This window comes from Corapipo altera, unplaced genomic scaffold, assembly GCF_003945725.1.
Source record: "Corapipo altera isolate COAL_440 unplaced genomic scaffold, ASM394572v1 215, whole genome shotgun sequence".
In the NCBI taxonomy this organism is placed as follows: domain Eukaryota; kingdom Metazoa; phylum Chordata; class Aves; order Passeriformes; family Pipridae; genus Corapipo; species Corapipo altera.
The window spans coordinates 230,688-240,220 of NW_020885008.1; positions in this window are offsets into that span (position 1 = coordinate 230,688).

The window sequence follows — 9,533 nt, forward strand, 5'->3', positions numbered from 1 at the left end:
ATTTTTTTTATATTAACTAGTTTATTACATTATTAATTATTCTATTACTAGTATTATTATCATTATTAACTATGCAATTCTATTGTATTAATTATTTTATAATTTTATATTAATTATTTTATCATTTTATATTAATTAATCGTTATTAACATGTTCTTGCCTCTGCCCCAGGCTGGTTTTCTGTTCCTAAACAGTGGAAACCTGGATTTTTCTTTCCTCTACAGCCACAGGACAAACTGCTGATGTGAGTCTTTCCCTTAGTTCAACTCCTTTTATTTGATACCCCAACACTGTTTTCACGCTTTCCTGATCAAGGTGTTCTTGCTGTTCACATTATTTAGAGCTGCAGTCTTATTGTGAATCAGATGAAACACCTGCTGACCCTGGAGCATTTACCAAACACATACTGAGTTGTTTACTCATGAAAAAAAACCCTAAAATATTTAGGGAGACCCTGGAAATAAACACTTCCCATTTTATTACTGTGATTTTTACTTGGATATCGCCATCACCTTTAGAAAATTCAGAGCTGGAAAAACAAAGCACTGAAAAAAAAGTTCCATTCTGCATTAAATGTTTAGAGGGAGTAGAAATGTGTTTTCTCATCCTCAGAACTTGCAGTAAAACTTAAATATCAGCAGCACCACTTCAGGTTCATCTCCCTGAGCTCCCTCTGTCTTACTCTGCCCTTCCAAAGGAAGGAGCAAGAGTAGGGAAGCAGATCTGATCCCTTCCCTACTTATTTCCCAGCCTTCAGACTTTTTCAGCTGGGAGCATTCTCTGAATCTCAAAGGTTTTTTGGGGTTTTAAACACTTTCTGTGGTGGTTTGCATTTCCTACCCTAAGTGGGGCTCTCCAGATAACCCAGAAGGATAAATCCATGAGGACTGGGATTGCTGGAAGCACAAGTGAATGGACAGACTTGGGGGACTGCTCAGACTCTTGGTGAGGGTGATGTTTCCAACACAAGAGGAGCCCAAGCGCCCACCTGCACATTGGCATCCTGATTTTTCCCAGTGGGAAGCAAATTCCAAGTCACCACCATCACCCTCCAAACTGGACATGGCAGTGTCCTGGGATACCTGGGATGTGTTTGCCAGGAAGAGCAAACTGAGCATGAATCTCAAAGTAACCCACCAGGAATGGGGAGACTCAGAGAAGGGCCCACACTTGGTGAATCACAAAATCCCAGAATCCCAGAATATGCCGAGTTTGGAGGGACCCCCAAGGATCATGGAGTCCAACCCTCAGCCCTGCACAGGCCCAGCCCCAAGAGTCACCCCCTGTGCCCCAGAGGATCAGCCAAACCCTCCTGGAGCTCTGGCAGCCTTGGGGCTGTGCCCACTGCCCTGGGGAGCCTGGGCAGTGCCCAACCAGCCTCTGGGGAAGAACCTTTGCCTGAGATCCAGCCTGACCCTGCCCTGACACAATTCCAGGCCATTCCCTCTGGTTCTGTCACTGTTCATCTCAGGGAAGAGAAAACTCCAGCTCTGGAGGGCAACGTGCCCTCCTCATTTTCCACAGCAGCACCTGGCAGCTCTCCAAAGCCTCCACTGCTCAGGTCTGTTCCCCTCTCCATGCATGTGTAATCCCGCTAAATTGCTCCAATAATAACACCAAACATTTGTAAAGTGTCCTTCACCAAATGGGCCCGAGGAGATTTCTTATTCAGGCATAATTAAACAAGAAGTGAACACTTTGTCATTCAGGATTAACAGCAAAAGCAGAGGCTCTTCTGGTCATCAGCCCATATCAGAGGGAACACTGCCCTCAGGTCAGGGGTGTGGGGAAGCTGCTCCGAGAAACAAAGAGCAGAACTGGGGGTGTTGGGGATGAGTTTACGAAGTGCCTTTCTCTGCTGATCTGACTGGCCTGAAAACAAGGCTTTGAGGTCAGTGCTGAGGCTGAGAAACACCATCCAGAAGGGAAAGGTGTGAAGGTGAGGCCACCCCTGGAGTGCTGTGTCCAACTCTGGGCCCTCAGCTCAGGAAGGACATGGAGGGGCTGGAGCAGGGCCAGAGAAGGGCAACGAGGCTGGGGAAGGGACTGGAGCACAGTTCCCATGAGGAGAGGCTGAGGGAGCTGGGGGGGCTCAGGCTGGAGAAGAGGAGGCTCAGGGGAGACCTCCTGACTCTCTGCAACTCCCTGACAGGAGGGGGGAGCTGGGGGAATTTGGGCTCTGCTCCCAGGAACCAGCAGTAGGACAAGAGGACTGGGGTCTTAAGCTGCACCAGGGGAGGTTTAGGTTGGATTTAGGAAGAAATTCTTTCCAGAGAGGGTGATCAGTCATTGGAATGGGCTACCCAGGGAGGGGGTGGATTCTCCATCCCTGGAGGTTTTTAAGATGAGACTGGATGTGGCATCAGTGCCATGGGCTGGGAACCACAGCGGGGTTGGATCAAGGGTTGGACTCAATGATCTCGGAGGTTCCTTCCAACCCAGCTGATTCTGTGATTCTATGACTGAGGCCACGAGGGACAAAAAGGGGGAGAGGAGGAGTGGGAGAGAGCAGAGAAGGGTTGAGGAGAAGACCATTGCAAGAAACATCCTATTTTCTTGAGCCAGTGCCTTGCTGTGTGGGTGCTGTGGCACAGACAGACCCAAACCACATTTAGGGTATCTTTACCTTTAATCTGGCTTTAATTCTCAAGCCAGCAGCAAGGGGCTGCTTCCTCCTGGATTTTCCATTGTTCCTGATCCCAGTTCATCCCAGGTGGCTCAGAGAGACTGCTGTGACCACAGGACTATTCACACCCTGAACAAAAGGGAGCTCAAGTACTACAAGTGCTGCAGCCAAACCTCTCCTTGTTTGGCTCAGAGAGTTACATCCCAGCTCTTTGTTCAGGCCCTGGCACACAAGGGCTGTGTTTCCCTGGGTGAAATAAAAGAGTTCACAGGCAGCATCTTGACCCCAAAATGTCAAAGGCAGCAGGGACAGGGGCCAGAACACTGACAGGGCTTAGGAAAGTGCATAGAGACAAAGTGAGAGCCTCAGAGCTGAGCTTTGGAGAGGTTTTTCATTCTTCCAGAGTGGGAGCCCTGGTTTCTGTTGCTGTTGACACAAGGAGTGGGAAGAAAGACTGTTTACACCTTGTAGTTATGGTCATATCTGACTTCAGTCTCCAGCCCTGACGTTTACTCAGCCCACAGAAGGTGACTCAGGGACTGAGCTCAAATATCTCGCTCAGGGTGAACAAACCAAGGGAGTTGGCTGGCCAGGGGACTCCAAATGGCCCTGTGTGCAGAGCACAAGGTGACAGAGAGGCTGCAGGAGCACGGGGGAGAGCAGAGAGATGGGCAGGATCTCATTCCCAGGCACACTGCAGAGTTTAGAGGCACAGAGGCTGCTCAGGGCCCTGTGCAGTCAGCTCTTAAACCTTCCAGGATTGCTGCAGGTACCTCTGCCAGGATGGAAATTATATAACTCTTTTAATTTTTAATGGTTTTTATTAAACTTTTTCATTTTAATGTTTTACTTAATCATAAGGTGTGTCAGGCCTTCAATTATTCTCAGCCAGCTTTTGGCAATCATGAGCTGTCATAAGCCACTTTTGTGAGAACAAAGCTTGGGAAAAGCACTAAAACTAAGCTTTGCTAAACTACCCCTGATATGCTTCAGCGAACAAAGCATTTTCCAGCCTTTGCTTCCAAACAGGTCCACAACTTCAACAGTTTTGAGTCAGAAAAACCTTCAGAAAGGAGGTCCCGACACGGAGGATTTGCAGCCCCTCTCTTTTCCTTTTACAAATCAAACCTCCACGGGTCTCTGCACGTTCCTCCCTCTTGTCCCTGCCCTGCAGCACCTTTCAGGTGGGTTCCCACCCAAGGGAGGTGCCACAGCTGTTGGGAATCATCCAGTGCCCTTCCTGAGCAAAAGGGTTAAAACCACACCCAGCCAGGTCAGACAAAGCCTGGCCCCTGATCCTGCCCCCTGAGTGTGGCATGAAACCACAGACTGGTGCTCACTCCTGCTCTTCAAGGGAAGCTGAGATTCCTGCTGTTTTCCCATCAAGGAATAACCTCTGTCCCCACTCCCCCCCTGCAATCCCACACACAGAAGCACTTTTGCTGTGCTCAGTCACCTCAGGGCAACAGTCAGCTGTGGCTTTGTGGCCAGAGCAGTCCATCAGCTCCTCTGGGTGAGAACATCCTCCTGGAGAGCCTGAACATTGTCTTAATGCCAAACTCCACAAAGCCTGCCTGTTCTCCCAGCCACCCCCACCTTCCCACCTCCAGCTCACAGCCAGGAAGGTTTTCTTGCTGATAATTCCTCTTGGATTCCCTGCAGACACCTTCAGCTCCTCTGGGAGTGCAAGCTGGGGGAGGTCAGTGGGCTGCCCATGTCCAGCTAAGGGAATGACCTTCCAACAGTGATTCTGTTGGAAAAATAAAGCAAATTGCCCTTTGCATGGTGACTGAGCCTCCAGGTTAATGAAGTATCCCCAGCAGAGCAGCCTCAACTGGAGGAGGTTTGAGTTAATCTAATTTATTGCCAATTAGCACCAAATTCTAATTCATGTTGTGGAGAAGAGAACAGATCTAATTAACTGCTGTGGGAAACACCTTTCCCCTGCTCCTCAGGCTCTGCTTCCTGCACAGAGCTCTCTGTCCCCCCCCCCCCCCCCCCCCCTGTCCTCCCCCTGGGCTCTGCCTCACCCCAACCTGCTCACAACTGGGATCAACTCCTGAAAAACAAAAAAACTGGGGCTGATCTGACATTAGTTTTGCCCCTCCATCCTCAATTTCCTGGAACTTTTCAGAGGAGTGAATAATTCCAGGGGGGTTAGTTTCCCTATTTTGAAGGGGAAAGAGAAGAATTTTTAATCCCAGAATCCCAGAATATGCTGAGCTGGAAGGGACACCCAAGGATCATGGAGTCCAACCCTGAGCCCTGCACAGGCCCAGCCCCAAGAGTCACCCCCTGTGCCCCAGAGGATCAGCCAAAGCCTCCTGGAGCTCTGGCAGCCTTGGGGCTGTACCCACTGCCCTGGGGAGCCTGGGCAGTGCCCAACCAGCCTCTGGGGGAAGAACCTTTGCCTGAGATCCAACCTGAGCCTGCCCTGACACAGCTCCAGCCGTTCCCTGGGTGCTGTCCCTGCTCCCCCAGAGCAGAGCTCAGTCCCTGCCCCTCCTCTGCCCCTGCCCAGGCAGTTGGAACTGCACTGAGGTCAGAAAATCTATTTTCTGGCCAGTCCCATTCCTGATCATCAGGTAGGAATGAGCAAACACCAGTGAAATGTTTTGAGGTTGTTTCTATATCACCCAGTAACCACTTTTCCGTGTTTAATTAATTTGTCCCACTGAGCAATCAGAACTATCTACAACCACACAACTGCCTGGTGCCACTTGCTCCGTGCTGCAAAAATCCCAGGAGCTGTGCCCTGGGAAGCTGCAGGGCTCTGCTGCCACCCAGGGCTCTGCAGAGCTCCTCACACTCTCCATCCTCTGCTGGGAACCTGCCAGGCACGAAGGCGAAAGAAATAAATTCAATTGCTGCCCATTTTGGTTGCCTTGAATTGCTTTCCTTTGGCTGAGGTGACTCGTGGTAATTCATCTGGGAATGCCAGGCTGCAGTGGGAATGTTGGACCTGGGATGGGATGTGCTGCTCCATGGGAACTCAATCCACCCTGGACACGCAGGTGTGGGGGTTACTGGACATGCACAGTAATGTTCAACCTTCCTGCTCCCTGAGCACCTCTGATGGCTCAGGTCAGCTCTGGGGAGCTGATGGACAACTAAATCCAGATTCTGGACCATCTAAAACACAATACTGTGATTATAACTGGCATTAAATTGTAGTATCTGAAGACCCAGCCATGATCAAAGCAGTTTGTGTCAGATAATATTTGCATTTATACCCTGTGACTTAATAATCTCCACCTGAAACACTTCAAAGGCCAGTGAGATGCAGTGTTGTATCTTGAAAAGGATGTTCCCTCGAGAAAGGCACCTTTGAGAAGAGTGGCTTCCAAAAAAATAAAAAATTGAAGAGGAGGAAACATTTTAGTCCATGTCAGGAAAACTGAGTGCTCTGCAGTGATCTTTTGAGTGCTTTGTTTGGAGGATGGGTGACAATTTTCCTTCAGTCCCCTGATCAGTGGGTCCTGAAATGGTCCTTCAGAGGAGGTGCTGGAGCCCTGGGTCTGTGGAGTTCAGTCTGGAGAGCAGTAGCTGAAAGGTCAGGGAGCACTGGAAGTTGCTGCTTGCAGTTCCTGTTGCCTCATTTCTCGTTTCCTCTGTTGGTGATGAGGTTTCTGCCCTGACATGGACACTGGAACCATCTCCACAGAGGGGGCTGCACACTGGGGACCCCAGAATTGCAGCAGGTGAATCACTATGAAATCAGAGAATCATGTAATGGTTGGGGTTGGAAGGGACCTCACAGCTCATCCCATGGGCAGGGACACCTTCCACCAGCCCAGGTTGCACCAACCTGCCCTTGGACACTTCCAGGGATCCAGGGGCAGCTACAGCTTCTCTGGGCAACCTGGGCCAGGGCCTCCCCACCCTCCCAGGGAACAATTCCTTCCCAATATCCCATCTGGCAGTGGGAAGCCATTCCTCTTGTCCTGGCACTCTCTGTCCCTGTAAAAAAATCTCTCTTGCAGCTCTTTTAAAAGCTCCCTCTAAGCAGTGAAATGCCAGAGTGAGGTTTGCCCAGGGCCTTCCCTTCTCCAGGCTGAACTGAAATGGAATAAAGAGCAAGGCAAAGAGAGACCTGAGAAGTCCTCAGGACAGTCACAGTGGCTTTGTAGAGGGAACTGGAGGCCCCATCCAAAGAGATGAACAGGCACATGGAGAAGAGGCATCCATACATTTGCTGTGGCCTGCATGGATCACCAGGATCACCAGGATCACCAGGAGGCTGCTGGCAAAGCCTCCTGGAAAATGCTTGTAGGAAACGTGGTATTCATGGGATAAGAAACCACATCTCTGCACAGACAACTGGCTTAAAGTGGGAAACAGAGAGAGGGCCAAAGTTCCTGGAGGAGACACAGTGCCAAGAGAGTTCTTTGCCTTCGTGGTGTTTGGGAATCACCCTGAGCCAAGAGAGCTCCCTGTTCCAGGCTGGTCAGGACATCAGACCCCACAGAACGTGACAAGTGTGTCCACACAGTGCCAGCCAGAGCCTGGTAGAGTGAGAATTCCCCGAGTGTGAGGAACTTGTTCACACTGGAGGCACTTCTTCCTCTGTCTGGCTTTGTGTGACACTTTGGGAAGCACAGCAACGCTGGGAAGGAAAACTTCCTCTGTCTGGAGTCACCCTGGCTTTGTGTGACGCTCTGGGAAGCACAGCAACGCTGGGAAGGAAAACTTCCTCTGTCTGGAGTCACCTCAGCTTTGTGTGACACTCTGGGAAAGGCAGGAAAAGCCAGAATTGTCCCTGACTGCCTGGACATTCCCGAATTGTTCAAAGCCATTCCTTCGAACTAAAGTGATGGATGAAACAAGCAATAACAGATTAAATTTGCAGAGAAAATATATTGGGAAGAAGTGGCATCTGTCCTCTTTTCAGAGACTTGAGATTCTCCCTGTAACACTCCAGAGAGGGATAAACATGGAAAAGTGTCTGAGTTCATTTTTGCACTAATTGAGTTCACTTTTCACTAATCATGTGCAAAACTCTGTTTAAAAGTGAGTGTGAGCAGAAAAAAACAACACACAGGGAGTGGGATCAGTCACCTGACCCGGACAAGGTCAAAGGAATGTTCTGAGAAAAGAAAATTCAGGTTAAGAGAGGAACATTCTTCCTTTGAGTGTAACTTTGGAGGAATTCTTTGCAGCTCTTACAAAAGCGACTCTGCCTTGAGCTGCAGAGCAGCCTGGAGGTCTGTACACTGTATTTATAGCTCCTAACCCCATGGCCAGAGCTCCTCCTGCACAGCATCTGTCTCAAAAATGAACATTTAGCAGGAACTTTGACTTGGCTTCCCAGCTGCTTCCAACGTTCTACATTTCTCCTCAATTCTTAGGATCTCAGAAGGGGGTGACCCCGTTAGTCTCACCCAGGAAATGACCCCAAGTCTTTTCCTTACCAGAAAACTGACCTGAAGCTCGATTTTTATGGAGGATTGAAGACATTCAGACTCACCCTTTCCCCTTCATATTTCCAAAGAGCAGCACTGATGTCCAAGCCTGGAAAAAAGATGCCTGTATTTACCTTTCCACCCCTGGGCAAAGGGAGGGAATTGTCTTCTCCTGGGGCTGCCAGTGGAGAGATTCCCCCTTTCCCAGGTGGAGAAAGGTCTCTAGAAGTTGCAAGGAGGCCTCAGTCTTTCAGCTCTGAGCAGAAAAGGAGGTCCTGCCCTGGGGCAGGATGTTGTCAGCCAGACAGGGCAAGGAATTAAGGATGTTTCTGATCTTCTCCCTTTCCTTCTGCAGCCAACGGGAAGATGTAGAAGGCCAGGCAGAAGAGGTGGCAGAGTTCCATCTGGGAACATGCTGTCCCTCAGGAAGAATGTGGCTGTCAACTGCTGCCATTCCCATTTTCCCAAATCCTCCCCTGGGCTCAGATGGCAGAACTGCAGGATCAAAAAAAAAAAAATAATCAAAAAACCAGAAAAAGTCACAGAATCAAAAAACCAACCAACCAAAAAAATCACAGAATCAAAGAGCCTGAAAAAATCATGGAATCAAAAACCCCTAAAAAAATCGCAGAATCAAAAAAAGCCTAAAAATCCCAGAAGCAAAAAATCACAATCAAAAAATCCCAGAATCACAGAAGGATCCACGAGGATCATTGAGTCCAACTCCTGGCCCTGCACAGGCCCATCCCCAAGGGTCACCCCATGTGCCCCAGAGGATGATCCAAACCCTCCTGGAGCTCTGATTGTTGAGAAATTCCGGCTCAAAATCTGTTCCAAGGAGCACAGATAACCCCCCCTCCTCCCCGTGACTGCAGGGCCACACCAGTTCCTGGGCTAAATTCCTTAACTCCCTCTTTGTGGCTAATTAAATCCGATTTCCCCTTGCATCCCTGCAGCATCAACTAGCCCGGGGTGACATCCCGACTTTCTGAGCCAAGGAGGGGAAACCCGGTGTATTTATGACAAAGAGCAGAGGGGAGTGGTTTTATTCACCTGAGCAGCCCCTGTGCCACCCCCAGCACGAGCTCCCCGGTGTTTGTCCAGACAGAAATCCAGCTTTTTGTGCCCAGTGCCGGGATTTTAGGGGATGCTGAGGCTAATTCAGAGCAGCACTGCATGCCTGGAGCACCTTCCTTCCCTGGTGTCATGGTTTGAGAGTCCCAAAATCCAATTCCCCAGTCCAAGTCCCCTCCCACATCTCAACCCAGTGTGAGATGTGTTTTCCAGACGCCACACGAGACTCAAAACGGGGGAAAGGGATTATATATTACAATGACTGCACAAATAAATACTACAACACATTATATACAATCTTGGCTATCTCTACCATGACATAAAAGTATTTACAATGGATCAAATCTCTTCTCCCCTCCAAATAAAAGTCCAGGAGGGAAGAAGGAAAAGATCCTTTCTGCTCTCAGAGCAGCAGTGTCTCTAAGGCACCT